Consider the following 18,808-nt stretch of genomic DNA (forward strand, 5'->3'; position numbering starts at 1 on the left):
CTCTTGGTAATCCGCCCCCCCATGGTCACCAATGACAAGCCGCAATGTCAATGTCCATGTTGCGGATTTTTCCGCAGCATTTATGCTGCGCTCAAAAATCCGCAGCATGTCCATTAATTTTGCGGACATGCAACGTAATCGCCGCCATTGACTTGCATTGAAACCCATAATATCCGTGTCAGTACATTTGTTCACACGGATATTATGCGTTTCTATGTGCGGATGGTACCCAAGTCTGGAGGAGAGGAGACTCCCATCCAGACCTGGGTACCATAGAAACTGTAAAAAAAAGAATTTAAAATAAAAAATAAAGATTATACTCACCTTCCGATGTCCTCCTGGTGTTTTGTCTGCTCCGGGACGGTGTCTTGCAATGCTCGCGCTGTTGTGAAGGACCTGCCATGACGTCACTGAGTCATGTGACCCATCACATGGCTCAATGACTTCACCGCAGGTCCTTCACACCACCGCGAGCAGTGCAAGACACCGGAGGGAGCAGACAAAACACCGGGAAGACATCGGAAGGTGAGTATAAACTTTATTTTTTTATTTTTTACCATTCTTATTCTTTTTTTTTTTTTTAACTAACCTGATCACACTACTATAATCCATGCCGGTTGCATGGATTTATATAGTGTGAACAAGTTGTCAAGCACTTTTCCAAGTGATGCTAAAATCGCTTGGAAAAGCGCTTGATAACCCGCATGCAGAAATGCATGCAAAGACGCTTTACAAACGCTTCTACATGGCGGGAAAAACTGCATGTAAAATCCGCATACGTTTTTCCTGCCAGGGAGAAGCGGAAAAAATATGCAGCATTTCTGCATCGTGGGCACATAGCCTGATAAGTGTCATTTGCATAATCGGCCCAATTCTGTGAGATGAAAGAATTTTCGGCCGCCTTCACCTGCCTTATGGCTAAGAGCATATACTCTTTTTATTTATTTTTTTAGTCTGTCGTATCACATATTGGATTGCATGTAAATCTGTTAGCAGATTTAATAACATGTAAGCACCTTAACCAATTAAGGATCAAACCTAATTTGGCCATATTGTCCACACATCATTTTTTTTTTTTTTTTCATTATCGCATTTCAGGAACTGCTTTTTATTTCATTGACAAGGCTGTTTGAGGGCTTCTTTTTTTTTGCGGGGTGAGTTATTTTTGTCAGTGGCACCATTTGGGGGTACATATAACCTAATCTCCAATCTCCTAACCTAATATCCAACTTTTAATAATGCTTTATGGGAAGAGTTTTTTCGTTTAACACTTAAAATTTGTCATTTTTAATTTTCTGCACAAATAGAGGATTAACTTAATTCTGTGGCTCAGCACAATTATAGTTGATTGCAAATACAGCTCTGACAAAAATTAAGAGACCACTGCACAGTTTTCTAAAAATCCCCATCTCTCCATGTCTGACAGCCATTCTATTCCAGTGTCAGTTGAATTCCAACCAAAGTCCAGCTCATTCTACTTAATGTGCTTCTGATTAGGTGATCACCTGAACCAAATCTTATGTAATGAGGGAAAGTATAAAAAAACACTGCTGTGGTCTTCACAATCCTCTTGCAATAGGACAAGCTGGATGGCAAAACAAGTGCTAGGAATAGCCCAAAAGTAATTTAAATGAAAAAATAACTTTTAACCATGCCAAAGCAGTTGAAAAGAAAAGTCTTGAGTGAGGAAAAGAAGGGCTCAATTCTGGCTTTACTAGCAGAGGGATACAGTGAGCGTCATGTTGCCTCCATCCTTAAAATTTCAAAGACGGCAGTCCATTACAACAAGGTCAAGCAGCAGACATTGGGGACAATAAAGCTACAGACCGGCAGAGCGCGAAAGCGACTCTCCACTGACCAAATGTCACTCAGAAACCGCAGGATGACATCAAGTGACCTACAAAAGGAATGGCAAATGGCAGCTGGGGTTAAGTGCACGGCAAGAACAGTTGGTAACAGGCTCCTGGAGGCCTCAAGTCATGTAAAGCTAGAAAAAAGCCTTTCATCAATGGGAAGCAAAGGAGAGCCAGGCTGAAGTTTGCCAAAGACCATAAGGATTGGATCATAGAGGACTGGAGTAAGGTAATCTTCTCTGATGAGTCTAATTTTCAGCTTTGCCCAACACCTGGTCTTCTAATGGTTAGACGACCTGGTGAGGCATACAAGCCACAGTGTCTTGCACCCACTGTGAAATTTGGTGGAGGATCGGTGATGATCTGGGGATGCTTCAGCAAGGCTGGAATTGGGCAGGTTAATCTTTGCGAAGGACGTATGAATCAAGCCGCATACAAGGTTATCCTTGAAAAACACTTGCTTCCTTCTGCTCCGGCAAGGTTCTCCAACTCTGAGGACTGTTTTTTTCCAGCAGGACAATGCCCCATGCCACACAGCTAGGTCAATCAATGTGTGGATGAAGGAGCACCACATGAAGACCCTGTCATGGCCAGCCCAATCTCCAGACCTGAACCCCACTGAAAACCTCTGGAATGTAATCAAGAGGAAGATGGATAGTCACAAAACATCAAACAAAGAACTGCTTAAATTTTTGTGCCTGGAGTGGCATAAAGTCACCCAAAAGCAGTGTGAAAGACTGGTGGAAAACATGGCAAGACGCATGAAAGCTGTGATTTAAAAATCATGGTTATTCCACCAAATAGTGATTTCTGGACTCTTCCTAAGTTAAAACATGAGTATTGTTGTTTCCAAATGAATAAGAACTTGTTTTCATTTAGAATTATTTGAGGTCTGAAAGCACTGTTTCTTTTTTATTATTTTGACGATTTCTCATTTGCTGCAAATAAATTCACATTTTTTAGCTTTGAATTTCGGAGACATGTTGTCAGCAGTTTATAGAATAAAACAACAATGTACATTTTACTCAAAAATATACCTATAAAGAGAAAAATCTGAGAAACTGAAAATTTTGCAGTGGTTTATTAATTTTTGCCAGAGCTGTATATGAAGTATTAGCTTATTACTTTTATTCAAGAAATCTTTGCAAAAAAAATATTTGTTTACAGAAAGTCATCAATGTAATGTTTTTCAATCAACTGATCTAGATGAGAATTTTTGTGGGTCAAGCTGTAGTTTTCACTCCTACAGTTTTTGAGTATATATGACTTTTTGACCTCATTTTATTAAATTTTTTTGGTGGAAGTGATGAACACAAAATGCAATTCTGGCATTTTGTTCCAGTTTTTTTTTTCATTGGTTCTTTGTGCATAAATATAGTTTCATAGTACTGATTGATATTATTACAGAGGTAGCGGACACAGATGCTGTGGAAGGACAATACATGGGCCCCTTGCAGTCCAATAACTCATCTTAATGCACAATCCCACCTGTTTTAGTAGTGGAAGTGGCCCCTTCACCTCATGGGTACCTGTGCTGCTGCACAGATTACATCAATGGTATGTCCATCTCTGGACTACATTGACACCCAATTTATAAAAAATGTTTACGTTTTACTACTTTTGCACAAGAAAATCACTTTTGAAAAACTTTTTTTTTATCCTATTCTGGGACCATAACTTTTCCATTTTCTTTGTTTACTTAGCTGTATGAAAATGTTTTTCTTTGCATAACCCATTTTGAGATCCATACGTCTTCAATATTTTTATAATTTATATAAGACAGGATGAACAAAAATGGGAATTCTGGAATAGTTCATGATTTTCTTATTTTTTCATTTGCTGTGTTCACTATGTGGGATAAATAATGACTTGGCTTTATTGTGCTGGTAGTTACAGATTCATTGATGCCAGATCTTTTGGGTGGATGGAGGGGGTGTTTTTTGCAGAGTTTAATGATTCTTTAATAAAAAGAAATGGATTTTTTTTTTTACTTTAAAAAAAACATATATTTTGCAATATTTATTAGTTTCCTAGGGTTGTGATCCTAGTAGATCATTTTGCATGATCTATTGGACCTTCATCTTTGACCTGCAGGCCATTGTTAGACCTCTGGTTGTCAGTAACTATAGATCACACTGCTGAGAGCCGATAGTGACAGAGGGAGCAATCTCCCTCAGTCATTCTCCTTCCATGCTATTAGCCATGGTATGTAAGGAGGTAATTGAGCCAATCAAAACACTGACTGTACTCCTTCCTTCTACTATATCTCTACTACCAGGGGGAAATGAGTGCGGTTAGTCACAGAGCCCCACCAGGATCGCAATCCCTGTGTGAAGATTCTCTGCCTTTCACTTCTTAATGGAAAATGAAAAGCCAATGCTGTGATGTTATGTGGTTGTGTGACATTGATGCTTAAGGTCTGATGGGTTATGCAGACTACACTAAAAACGCTTTGACATCACTTTTTTGTCACTTACAAATAAGGACTTTTTTATTGGTGTGCTGGATAAAGGTTTTCATCCATTTTTACCATCAGTGTGGCATCCATGTTTTTTCCCACATTTCTTTTTCTTGCATGCATAAAATTGTATGCTCATGGACTACAATGGATATATTTTCTACCCATAAATATCATTGATACTTGAAACATAGATATTTGAATGAGGCCTACCAAAAATAGTTAAGTACTTGCTTTACATCATGCCCTGATTTAAAAAAATAAATAAATACTAGTTTGTTCTATCTATGCTTACATTCGCAAATACAGGGCGAAAGTGACAGAGCTACATTATTCCCCAGCCAAGTTATATGGCAAAGCACCCTGTGTCCTAGACCTATGTACAAAGCTATTTTGGTTATATCAATTGTCTTTGCATTAATTCATAGAGTTGCAATTATAATTTCCTTCATTAAGAACACTGACTTAGGCCTCATTCAGATGTCTGATTTTTCCACATACGAGAAAAAATGTGATCAGTTTTTCTTGTACGTGGAAAGAGGGAAAAAAAACGTTTCTCCATTCTGCCAGTCCTTGAAAATTGGATGTCTGACTTGAAAAACCCGGATAGCGTTCGTACGCAAAAATTGGATGTCTGAATGAAGCCTTATTTCCCTGTCGTGGCCATGTATCTAAATGTTCTGGAAAAAGCAGTCTATTCATTCCTTAATCAAATGTTCACAGGGAACATTTTTGGGCACTAGTGCCCAAGAAAGACAGTGGGTTGAAAGACGGGCAACTGAAGGAACTCATGGAATGGGTGGACTATTGTACAATAATTTTAATATTTTATAATGGTGATTTACTAGATTGGAGATGGGTTGTTGATTTGGAGTTGTTGAGTAAAGTATTTATTCTAAATATAAAATTTCAAGTCAGGAAGATTTTTCTTTTTCCCCCAAGATGAGGAAAATTGGTCTTCTTTACCTTCCTGTAGATTAGGGGTGGGGAATCTTTTTTTTTCTGCCAAGGACCTTTTTGGATATTTATACCATTGGGGGCCGTACAGATTGCACGCTAACTCCGCCCATAAAGTATGTCCTGATGCTGGCACTGGTGTCAGGACGTAATCTCTCATTGCATGCGCCTCAGCGAACTCTGCGTCTGCGTGCTCACAGAACAAGAAGAAATGAATGGGTCGGCAGCGGTCAAAATACAGCTGCCAGTCCAAGCACTGTGGTCCCCTAGAATATGCCAAGGGGCCGGATAAAAGGTCATCGAGGGCCATAAATGCCCCACGGCCTGAGGTTCCCCACGCCTGCTGTAGATCAACAGAAGAATAAGCTGGACTAGATTGCCATTTTATGTGTTTTTACTTCAGTACTGTTACCATGTAGTGCCTATCTTGTTCCCAATAGTTATACCCCCACTTATATTATCTTGCAAGTTTATCTGTTAAAATGCCATAGGTATTCTCAAGTAGAAGAGAATAAAAATCGCGTACACCTGGACATTGTATGGAGTTGCACAGACTACGTCACATGAGTCTACCTTCATGGTGGTTAAGATGAGTATTCAATATTATCATGGAAAGAGCGCATAGTTATTTATAATATAGAACCCATTTTTATTTTGTCAATGGCATTCGTTAGTATGAGTAGGAAAATAAAAGTCCATCCTTGACACCAGCTGATTTTAATGCATCACTTTGTCTCCCGGGATTCAGACCTCATTAATGCTTCCTTCAGATAACATAAACGCTGCCTATTATGGTGCGGTCTCTGATGAGAACTAGGTTTTTGTCCACGGAGAGTTGCTGTGATCCAGGCCTTGGCATTAGAAAGATCTGATCTTCCATGTGAACTGCTAAGCATGTCTATAATATACAGTGCGCATAAAAAATGTTGCGTTTTATACTGTGCAAGATGAGGAAAGGACATAACATGTGTCCTGGAGGCGCTTATTAACAATCGGGTCGATATTTTTCACTTTGACATAAATTTTTACCAACATGTTTATTTCTAACATAAATACAATCTTTTATTTTTTAAGGCTGCGTGCCCACTATGCGTTTTTCAATCATTTTTGCAGCAGAATTTCTGCAGCGAAAACGCTTAAAAACATTTGGAAATACGTGCCCCATGGTCCCCAATGATAATCCACATGCTGTGCACATGCTGCGGAAATTTCCATTTCCGCTGCAGATTATCATTGCAGAAAAATACGCAGCATGGCCATTAATTTTACGGATACGCAGCGTAATTTCCGCCATTGGCTTGCATTCAATCGCTTAATATCCGCATGACTACATGTGCACATGCGGATATGAAGCGATTCAATGTCCGGATGGTACCTGGGTCTAGAGAAGAGCAGACTCTCCTCCAGACCCGGGTACCATAAGTACCTGTAAAAAAATAATTTAAAATAAAAAAAAAACATTATACTCACCTCCTGATGGCATCCGGTCTCCATAGCGATGAGTCCTCGCTCCCCGGCAGCTCGCGATGGTCTAAATGGACGTCGGCGGTCGCGTGACCTGTCACATGACTAAATGACGTCATGGAAGGTCCTTTTAGAACATCGCGAGCCGCCGGGAAGCCAGGACACACCCGATAAGGAGACCGGGGGCCATCGGAAGGTGAGTATAATGTTTTTTTTTATTATTTTTTACCATTTTTATTCTTTTTTTTAACTAACTTGGTCACACTATATAAATCCATGCCGGTTGCATGGATTTTTATAGTGTGACCAAGTTGTCAAGCACTTTCCAAGTGATGATAAAATCGCTTGGAAAGCGCTTGTCAACCCGCATGCAGAAATGCATGCAAAAACGCTTGACAAACGCTTCTACTGGCAGGAAAAACGCATGTAAAATCCGCATGCGTTTTTCCTGTCAGGGAGAAGAGGAAAAAATTTGCAGCATTTCTGCATCGTGGACACTTGGCCTTAAGATTACTAAAGAGAGCCTGTCATGTAAAAAAAAAGTAGTAGTAGTTTGCACATTCTTAGCCAAGGTATGGGGGCCTTTTTTTTTACCATCCAACGCTACTATTAACTTTTGACAATCATTTCAACCCCATTTATTCATCTATTGCCAAACGGGGATACTACGTAGGTACACATACACAGGCCACAGTATAGGTGTGATGTTTACAGTTGTAAAATTTAGACTAGTAAAACAGGTACCGTATGTAAAAACAGACTTGTACAATTACATATCCACATTTTTGAAGATTTTTTTTCTATTTGTACAAAATTCCACCTCTTCCCAAAAAAAGACTTAATAAGAAATCTTAGGTAGGTACACGTTCAAAAAGCCAACACCTGCAACAGGGCGCTACATTAGTCTGGCGTTTATGTATGTAAAATTTGACTAGTACTACCAGGAGTACAAAAAACAATTTTTCCGATACGCACATGACGCACCCCCTGGGCCATATTCTTTAGGGGAATACCCGGAGCCGGATCAGATGGGGGTTGTAGTCTCCAAGTGGCTGTGACCCGGTCCGTGCCCAGGGTGTCAAGCTCAGTGTGTGGCAGTCCTTACTGATGTTACTAAAGTTCTTTATGTCGACTACGCCACCCGTTGGATTGCGGTCACTACGGCCGCCGCTGCAGCAGGGTCCGCTGAGGCTGATGGTGTTTGTGCAGCTTAGGTAGTATAACCCCCAACGGGAGGGGTATAGCCTCAGGGGGTCAGGTGCAGAGGATGGTGGTTATGGAAGTGCAGGGATGATGGTAATGAGAGTCAGAGTCGGGTTGTGCAGTTCAGGGTTCTTTACTTACTGCAGATGTTCCGGTCACTCCGGCCTTGAGTGACCACCCGAGCCGTGCTGCGTCCACCAGGTCCTGGACTCGGCCAACCCCCAAGTAGTTCTGGAGCGTGGTTCTGAGCTCCCGTTCTGTCCTGTCCTCGTCTCTGGCCTTCCCCACCAGGGATCCACCTATGTCCGGCTCCCTCGGGCCTTCTGTTGGCGAACCCTTGCCTCTGGGTTCCCTGACCCTATGCGTGGTCTGCCTTCTGAGTGGATATGGTGGGTGGCCGTGGCAGATGCTGCCCACGACCTCCGGTCTCTGGCTGAGGTATGTTGTAGCCCCCACCAGTTTGGGATCCGGTACCCTGTTGCCAACTCTTCACCCTTTGATTTAGTTTGGGCTCTCAGAGTTCCTTCTTTCTCCCCCTCTGGGTCTTTCTTTCTCCACTCTCTCTTGGCCTGGGGCTGCTCTGCTCGTCTGCTCTCTTCCTCTGACTCTGCAAAAGGCTCACAGACTGACTGACTGTGGCTGACTGACCCTGATCTTAGATGGTGCCCACCTTAAATACTCCCTCTATGTGTGAGCTCAGGTGACCAGCACCCAATGAGCTCCTAACTTTACCCAGGCTGCTCCCCCTATCTGCCCCTACACTACTGGGATGATCCACCCCCCTCCCACTCCAGCCAGGAACAGACTCGGTCGTACCTGCACATTTCTAAGTGGGAGTACCGTTGGTCTGCTCCTCGGAAATGGGATGTGTGTAGTGCATGCAGCTGACTGAGCTCAGTTCCACACTCCATCCTTACCCGGGAGTGGAATATCACACCTCTGGGTTGAGGTGCAATACCCCTGTAGCAGCCGAATCCTCAGGGTGCTACATTCCCCCCTGGTAAATCACAGCACGTCCTCGGGCTGTAAGATATAAAACAACACCAAAACATACAACTTTTGCATAAACAACATAATAAAACATATAAAACAACATATATTAGCAGCATCATAAAACTTTTCATATAAAACATTCTCGTAGTCGTTTCTTGCTTCTAACTCCTCCTCCGGACACTGTGCAACGTGTGCCCGGGAAAAGTGCAACAGTTTCTCTAGAAAAATGGTTTTCCTATAAAACCGGTAGGGGGCGCTTTAGGAAGCGCAACTATATACAAGGGGATATGGCCGCTCTCAGTCCTCGGCCAGGTATTTAGGAAAGGGATGACCGCTCTCAGTCCTCGGTCAGAGGGATTAAGGGAAATACGGGTAACAGTTCAATTTGCTGGTCCCAACGGGGACTATAATAGCAACAACAGTTCACTGTGCCCCGACGGGCAACTATATACAGCTTCTACTCCGCTGTACTCAACGACGACGTCCTCCTGCTCTTTCTTTGTAATTCACTTTAGCTTCAGACCCGTCCGGGTCCTCTTGCTCCTCTTCACACCGCAGCTCCTCCTCCGTCAGGCGATGCACATGGAGGGCGTAGGGTCCTTTGGCACACTTGTGCCGGGTGAAGGTGACCTCGTCCCCTATATACAGGTCACGTCCTCTGTGTCCCTCCGGTAGGTGGGACTCAACGTCTCTTCTTGTCACGAAGACGTCGCCTGGGGTGCGGTGATCTCGGATGAAGCCCCACCCGTGCTGCATATTGAACTTGATCACAGTCCCGGTGGAGAGGGGGACCATGAGCTGCACGGGGACTCCTCCTGGCCCGGCTCTTCTGCTCCGCGCTCCTTATCTGGGCTTGTTGTTCCCGGACCCGCCTCTCTCTCCGCTCCCTCTCAAAGACCTCGAGCTGCTGCCGGCAGCACTCTGCACGCTCCGCTGCAGCTGCCCGGGTCTCCTGAGTGAACCCCATGAGGTCTTCTCCGGTGGGGTCCCACTCAAACTGTGCCTCCTCTAGCGGAGGCGAGGTCCTTTTTACGGGCTTTGGAACCGGAATCAGGGGTTCATCTAGGGGCCTCTCTTTCCGGAGTCGGGGATGGTGAAACTCCGGTGGCCATATAAAGGGCTGCCCATCCGGGCACGTATGTTGGGCGAACAGATCTTCTCCCAGATGCGGCACTTTTGGTTTTATGGGCGCGGTGGTGGTGGCGCCCGGGTTGCCCAGGCCTTGCGGCCAGGCCTGGGGCACCTGGAAAGTGAAGGGCACCGTAAGGACGGCGGCGCCCTGGGCTACTTGGCCCTGCGACCAGGCCGGTGGCTCCGCGGAGGTAGGGGGCGCTGTTGGTATTGCGGCGCCCGGGGGTACTAGGCCTTGCGACCAGGCTGGTGGTACTTCCTGCTTGGTCATGCTCGGGGTCGAGGCGTGTGACGTCACAGGGGTCGCGGCTGCGGCTTCCGGTTGAGGCCTAGTCTGTGGCGGTGACGTTGCGGTTACGGGCACGGCAGGGGGTACTTCGGGCTCTGCGACGGGGAGCTGGGGCAGGTACGCGGTTTCCCGGTTTGGGGTAGAGACGTCCCCTTTACCTGCCTCCTTTCGTTCGGCTCCCTTCTCGGCGCCGTCTCCGGCCTTGAGTCCTCCTGCGCCATCCTCAGAGGCGGTCTGTCTCCTCGTCTCGGGTGGCGTGCTCCGCTGACGGGTTCTTGTCTGCTGGGCCATCTCACGGCTCCATTCTGCTAACGTCTCTCGCTGCACCCGGGCCATCCTCCGTGCGAGGCCCTCCAGCGCAGTCTGCGCACACTCCCGATCTCGGGGGAGCTGTGCCAAGACCTCCACTAAGCCTAGTGGGGTCGTTGCTTCTAGCAGGCTCCTGACCAACGGGTCGGTGCTGCTCTGCTCTCCTTCCGTTGTCTCCAGCAGGCTCCTGGCCAGCGGGCCGGTGCTGCTCTGCTCTTCTCCCATCTTCGGGTAAGCTTCTTCTAGACTCAGCTCTAGGCTTCTTGTCTCCGGGTGCGCTCTCTCCAGACTGCTCCAGGCGACACCCATCTTTGTTCTCTTGTTCTCAGTCCTCCCACTTCGAAGGCGGTCCCGGGGCCACTTGGTGATTGTCAGCTCCAGGGGCAGTTCTTTCACGCTGACAGACACCTCTAGCATCACAGTCTCTGTTGGTGGGGGCGGTTTCCACTTTTGGCGCCATTTTCGGTCCTGGCCCACGATGGGAGGTGGCCTCTTGCCATCCTCTGGCACGCCCATAATGGCGTCCGCTCTGACAAGGCGGGAAACCTTTGGAAATGGCGGGAATCGTCTCCCAGTGGCAGGAAACTCTGCAGATGGCGGGAAAAAGCTGTTAATGGCGGACAACCGGCGGGAATCGATCTGTGATGGAGTCCGATGGCGGGGACCCTCCGGAACCGGCAGGAGACTTCTTTTTGAGGTAAACTTATTCTTTTCTTCAGGCACGCAGTACCCGGTTGTTGCGGGCACGTAATCCTGCCGACTACGCCAAAGTTGACGCACCCCCTGGGCCATATTCTTTAGGGGAATACCCGGAGCCGGATCAGATGGGGGTTGTAGTCTCCGAGTGGCTGTGACCCGGTCCGTGCCCAGGGTGTCAAGCTCAGTGTGTGGCAGTCCTTACTGATGTTACTAAAGTTCTTTATGTCGACTACGCCACCCGTTGGATTGCGGTCACTACGGCCGCCGCTGCAGCAGGGTCCGCTGAGGCTGATGGTGTTTGTGCAGCTTAGGTAGTATAACCCCCAACGGGAGGGGTATAGCCTCAGGGGGTCAGGTGCAGAGGATGGTGGTTATGGAAGTGCAGGGATGATGGTAATGAGAGTCAGAGTCGGGTTGTGCAGTTCAGGGTTCTTTACTTACTGCAGATGTTCCGGTCACTCCAGCCTTGAGTGACCACCCGAGCCGTGCTGCGTCCACCAGGTCCTGGACTCGGCCAACCCCCAAGTAGTTCTGGAGCGTGGTTCTGAGCTCCCGTTCTGTCCTGTCCTCGTCTCTGGCCTTCCCCACCAGGGATCCACCTATGTCCGGCTCCCTCGGGCCTTCTGTTGGCGAACCCTTGCCTCTGGGTTCCCTGACCCTATGCGTGGTCTGCCTTCTGAGTGGATATGGTGGGTGGCCGTGGCAGATGCTGCCCACGACCTCCGGTCTCTGGCTGAGGTATGTTGTAGCCCCCACCAGTTTGGGATCCGGTACCCTGTTGCCAACTCTTCACCCTTTGATTTAGTTTGGGCTCTCAGAGTTCCTTCTTTCTCCCCCTCTGGGTCTTTCTTTCTCCACTCTCTCTTGGCCTGGGGCTGCTCTGCTCTTCTGCTCTCTTCCTCTGACTCTGCAAAAGGCTCAAAGACTGACTGACTGTGGCTGACTGACCCTGATCTTAGATGGTGCCCACCTTAAATACTCCCTCTATGTGTGAGCTCAGGTGACCAGCACCCAATGAGCTCCTAACTTTACCCAGGCTGCTCCCCCTATCTGCCCCTACACTACTGGGATGATCCACCCCCCTCCCACTCCAGCCAGGAACAGACTCGGTCGTACCTGCACATTTCTAAGTGGGAGTACCGTTGGTCTGCTCCTCGGAAATGGGATGTGTGTAGTGCATGCAGCTGACTGAGCTCAGTTCCACACTCCATCCTTACCCGGGAGTGGAATATCACACCTCTGGGTTGAGGTGCAATACCCCTGTAGCAGCCGCATCCTCAGGGTGCTACACACACTTTGTGAGGTAGACTGTCGCAATTAAATGTCTGAATTTTTGGAATTTTATTTCATTTGAAAAACAAAACAACTATCTCCCTCCCCCCTCATAATAAGGTTGCACAAGAAACTCAAAACAGTTGGTTATTAGTAGCAAACTCATAGTCTCTGACTGACACGGATTTCAGATAGATAATTAGATATATACAGGGTGGTCCAAAAGTAGGTGGACAGAAAGTGTAATAAGGTTATGAAGGGGGAGATTTATCAAACACTAAATTGCAGCCGCCTGTCTGGATCATCCTCCAATAAACCATGAATTAGACGTGGACGATAAGCTTTCCACCCAATAGATTTCAGGATTCACATGATAGAAGCTCGTGAAATTCCCAATTCCAAAGACCCTCTTCTGGTGGACTTTTTTGGACTCTGAACAAATGTTTCAGCAACAAGTTGTTTATTATCTTCTGTACAGACTGTTTTTGGTTGACCAGTTTTTGGAGCATTAAGGATTGAGCCAGTGGCATTGAATTTGTCACGAATGCGGTAAATGGTTTGTCTCTTTGGGGCTTGAGTACCAAATGTTTCAACCCAATTTTGCTCTAACGGTTTCAGCATTTTGAGATTTCCAATACTCTGTTAAAATCCATTTTCTTTGACCTGTATTTAAATTTTTTGCCATTATGTGTTATCTGAATTATCTGAAAAGAAAACAGATTTGGGGGAGATCTATCTGTGAAAACTAGATCTGTGAAACTGGCTCAGTTGCCCTTAGCTACCAATCAGATTCCACCTTTCATTTTCCAAAGAGTCTGTGAGGAATGAAAAGTGGAATCTGATTGGTTGCTAAGGGCAACTGAGCCAGTTTCACTTTAAACCATGTTTGATAAATCTCCCCCTTCATAACCTTATTACAGTTTCTGTCCACCTACTTTTGGACCCACCCTGTATATAATAATATTTTTTTTGTGTAAAACCTTTTGTGCCGTCTTGCTACTGCTCTCTAATTTGTTAGGAATGAAGAAAAAATGTATAATTGTAAGGCTGGGGTCACACTGCTGTCGATTCTCTCGTATGAGAGAATCGGGCCGATTATGCAAATGACACTCTGCTCAGAGTTTGATCCGAGTGTCAGTGCACTGTGCTCTGATTCTCTCGCATGAGAGCATCGGAGAGCAGGTGCAGAGGAGACTGAGAGAGTAATTTCTCAATCTCCTCCATTGCTGAAGTCGGCGGTAATCGGACTGCAGTCGGATGACATCAGAGTGCAGTGCAATGTTTCACATGCACTCATAGGCTTGAGTGGGTTGGTGCGATCTGATTCTCGGATGCAGTGAATTGTTTTTTCATGCCGGATCGGAATGAGAAAATAATCACTGATCTGCACCTCCACATAGTATAACATTAGGCTGGGTGCTGTCCAATAGTATTGCACTTGTACAAAACATTTTGTCATTACATTACACATGATTATTATTGTCTGGAGTATTTGTCCAGTGTTTTAAGTATTTTTCTTTCTATTGCTAAGCACCGAGCTCTGACATCCTCTCACTATCCTAAATCATCATAATATCATAATATGGCTGTTGCATTCTCTGCTTCAGCTTTTATTCAGGCAATGATGGTCACTCTTGATTAGCTGTGTTATGCATATGATAACTGCAAGGCATTTCAGGGTCATGTGAGCCTTCTTGACTAATGCAATTTTTTGCAATCTGTAATATGGAAGTGGGCATTTTTTGGGGCAATCCAAATGAATTTAATTGCAAATTGTTCAAATTCGCAGAGACCTGCAAATTTCATAAAATTTGACAGTCAGTTTGCATCAAATTTATTTGCTCATTTCTAGTGAGAATCTATTGGAAAATGGATCTGTCTTGACTATTATGGATCCATTATGAACAGACGAGATGACAAAATTTGGGAAAATTGTCCAATTACAAATGCATATTTTTTTCATTTTTTTTTAATGCCAAATCCAAGATTGAATGTAAAAATATTTTCAAATAATTTTCAGTTTTTCATTGGATAAATACTGTGGTTTTTTTTTTTTAAACTGTCATAACTTTGCCGGGAGGATACCACTTTGTTGGTACGGTATTAGGACAAGTTATTTAATTTGTTAGCAGCATTTATTTGTCAAGTAGTTTCTATGATGGAAACTAGAGGAAATCCCGAAGATAACATATTTATGGAAAGGGGACTTCCTCAAGTGATACAGACTGGCACTACAGGACAATGTAACACAATTACTCTCCTTACCAGTGTACAAGTGTGCTGCACAATGATAGCGTGGGCAGGAAATACCTGACAAATGACATCCTCATATGGACACAACAAAAAAAGTCATTAGGAGCTAGTGCAGATGCTAATTACTGCCATAGCATGACTAACTTGTCCTGTTCTTTTTTTTTTTTTTTCTTTAGTTTAATTTCCTTAATATGTTAGGGAAGTCTTTTATATTGAGAAGGAAAATCTTATTTTGGCACAGCAAAAGCATTTTTTTTTTAAACTGGCGAACTTTCTATTAAAACAAAAAAATATTTTAGAATGTTAACGGATTGTCCCCAGTCCCACAAAAATAGAGAACAGAGTTTCCTGCTGCTGGGACACAAAGAAACCACCTATAATCATTGTAGAAATCTAACAGCAAGTACAATTTCCCTGTAGCGCTGCATCAAGAGATGTAAAGTATTACACAGCTCCAAATGAAATCATCAGGTTGCCCATGTAATGGTTGGCCATCTTTCAGAGCTTTCTGGCTATTATGACATCTTGAATGTAGTTGAGTTCCCCTTAAAGTCATTGAATACTATAATTGGTTGTGAAATAAAATTTTTGATACCTGAAAACTAGTTGACACCAAAAGTAGAATTCATAGACATATTGACATTTTTTAAAAAAATGTATACTTTTTAATACTTAAAGGATTTTTACTGTTTTATGTAACTAAAGCCCGATTATTGTAAATTGGCATAGAAATAAGACTGATAAAACTGTATTTCAGATCTAGATTAGTATTTTAGTTCTCCGTCCATTGAACTGTACTTTCTGAATGACCCGATATGTATGTTCTAGTCTATATTGGTTACACTTTCCTTTGTCCAAACCGTAGGCCATATAATTTGGGTAGAAGTCTTTTCTTAGTCAGGTTTCATGCATGCAGCAGAGCCATGTGTACGAGGGTTTACAGAAGCACACGGAGTCCACAGGGTAGCAAGGAACCTCAGGGACTTTGTGTTCCACAATATAACGTTTCATCAGGTACTATATGTCAGGGTTATTCTTCTCGATAAACAATATATCAGTACATGACTTCCACTGGAACATGCTACAGTTGGGAGTCCTACAGATTATAGCTAGGCCTCATGCATCTCAAAGGGGGTGCCCCTTTATGGCTTTGCCCCAAACACTATGAATACTGCTTTTTACATGAGGTTTATAATTACCACACAAAGATTCTACGACTGATACCGTGCAATTCTTGTACACAGGTCTTCATCTATGTCATACGGTAGAAAGAGTTCTTCTCCCAAGTTTGAACAGGCACATATAACTGCACTTTACCCTGGCAGTCTATACTCTTCATTATCATCTATGTAGAGGTCTTGAAAGTATAGATCAGGGTTATTCTCCTATAGGGCAGCACGGAGGCTCAGTGGTTAGCACTGCAGCCTTGCAGCGCTGGGGTCCTGGGTTCAAATCCCACAAAGGACAACATCTGCAAGGAGTTTGTATGTTCTCCCCGTGTTTGCGTTGGTTTCCTCCGGGTTCTCCGGTTTCCCCCCCCCCTTCAAAGACATACTGATAGGGAATGTAGATTGTGAGCCCCAATGGGGACAGTGCCGATTAATGTCTGTAAATTGTCTGAATTGTAAAGTGATGTGGAATATGGCGCTATATATAAATAAAAAGATTATTATAAAGATTATTATAGGGTCTTGATTTAGAATGATATCTCTAAAAATAGAGACTGTGTAGTTGTTCCTGTTGCCCTAATTTCATTTGGGATCATGACTGGATTGACGCTGAACTTATAGGGAAATATAAAGAACCAAACACAGAGGAGGACTAACCTACTTAACCTGAGCACTCAAACTATCTGGAGTGTTATCTTCATCTCACTGATAACACACAAAGAAAATGGCATCCTTCAGTCTCCTGTAACACCAGCAGCCAATTTTCATTTTCTTTCGCCTCTAAAAAAAAAACAAAAACTGTCACCTACTCTCATTTTCCGGACCTGCAAAGTCATCTGGATACAGCTCCGTTTCAAAGCGGAATCCATACCCTTTGCAAGTATGGAAGCACTTCATAGTTACTCTCTCTTGGCCTGCTTGATCTACTTGGTAATCCAGTCTATCAAGCAATGCCTGGCAGGTCCCCTTGACTCCATAGGATAGATTTCTTACTACTGAACAATGATCTCTTCTGCATGGTTAACCTACTCCTGTAAAACCGTGTGAAAGAAAGCTGAGGTTTGTTTTTTTTTCTACAGCCATTAAGAACTGTAACCATCAAGGATTATGTACAGTAGTACAACAAAAAGTTAACTTTTGTTCTACCACTTCAAGACAATTGTCAATGTAGTGTATCAACTGCAAACCATGAAACTTTGATTTTCTGTTCCTGTTGACTTCCGTTTTATCCTCTTATGCTCTGGGAAAGTCTGCCGCTAGAGGTGACACTGTGGTCACTTGTGATTTTCTGAAAGCACATGATGATGGCTAACAGCTATTCTTCCAGACTCTACTTTAAAACATTTTGCGCTTGGCTAGAATGTGCTTGTATTTGGGTTTTTTTCAATGAAGAAAAGGAAAGAAAATGACCGATACCATACATCCTTGCCAGAGGCCAGTGGCGTACCTAGAGGTCGATGGGTTCCAGTGCAGCATTTGGACCTGCCTCCACAACCCCACATGTTGGTCAGATGGTATGGGTTTGTGTAGTGTTCTAAATCGTATAAGGACATAGGAGTTGCCCCCACACCACCATTATGTTGTAGCGTGCCTCATCCTGGCCCCATCCTTGTATATATGACCTCCATCCTGGTACATATGTGCCCCATCCTAGTATATATGACTGCCATCCAGGTATACATGTTCCCCTTCCTGGTATACATGTTGCCAATCCTGGTATATATGTCCCTTATCCTTGGCCCCATCCTGGGCTCATCCCCCATTCTGCCACTGTTCTTTAAATCAAAGAAACAAAAATAAATGATTATACTCACCTTCCCTCTGCTCCCCCTCCATGAAGCGTTTTCTTCTTAAGCCGGCAGCTGACTTCAGCGTGCATGCGACAGGAGAGCATGACGTTACTGCCATGCACGTGCACTCAGACGTCAGCTGCCGGGATCTGATTGGCCAGCAGCGCTAATAGCAGCGCACGGACCCGGCGGGTCTCTGCACTGTAATATATTTCAGCCAAATGTTCGTCCAAGACCGCACATCCAGATGAAGTTTGTGCTGTCAACGGGCCCGATTGCGGTTGTGACCTTCAATAGCGACGCTCCTGCCGGAGGTTCATCTCCTGTGGCTCGAACAATCAATCATGTCACATGATTGAGTCCAACCCTTCTTTCTCTTGACACTTGCCATTGCATTTTGCCTAGTATATCTTTCCTATTTTTTCTTAAGTCCTGCACTATATGACCCTCATGCAGTGCCTTAACCTTTTTTTGTCTGCTTTTCAGATCACTTAGGTTTATAAAGGGTTATGTATTAAAGGTAGAACAATTTTTTATACTGTGTTTAGTGTTACGTGGAACATAAGAAGTTACCAAAAGAACAGCAGTCTTCACCTGTGTTATCCGAGCAATCACCGATAGAGCCGGATGTTTATCTCTGAACAGGAAAACCTCAGTGCCTAGGTTTAACCTCCTGATAACCTGAACTCCATGAAGAGCAGCGGTAACACCTTTTAAACTTCCAATCTGTGCTTGTGACAGATTCTGAAATAAGATATGTTAACCATGATCGTTAGCCAGTCTGAAGCAGAAGATTTTCAGGTCTTCTGCCCCCTCATGTTGAGCACTCCAAACCAAAATTAGATGACTGCCAGGTACTGTATACTTAATTGTCTGCAGCCTTTAGACATCTGTACTGTGCTGCCGAGTGCTTATGTAATTTTTCATGGATTATTTAATAGAAGATGACTGTAATTGAATGAAGACCA

At 44.3% G+C, this 18,808-nt stretch overlaps 1 protein-coding gene across 3 annotated transcripts in view; it reads left to right on the forward strand.

Moving 5' to 3' along the window:
- PALD1 (phosphatase domain containing paladin 1) overlaps positions 1-18,808 on the forward strand; it is a 354,590-nt gene that overhangs the window by 136,384 nt on the left and 199,398 nt on the right. The window lies entirely within an intron of this gene.

Source organism: Phyllobates terribilis, unplaced genomic scaffold (assembly GCF_046119375.1).
Source record: "Phyllobates terribilis strain yellow unplaced genomic scaffold, ASM4611937v1 Scaffold_5__5_contigs__length_657084704, whole genome shotgun sequence".
NCBI classification, from domain to species: domain Eukaryota; kingdom Metazoa; phylum Chordata; class Amphibia; order Anura; family Dendrobatidae; genus Phyllobates; species Phyllobates terribilis.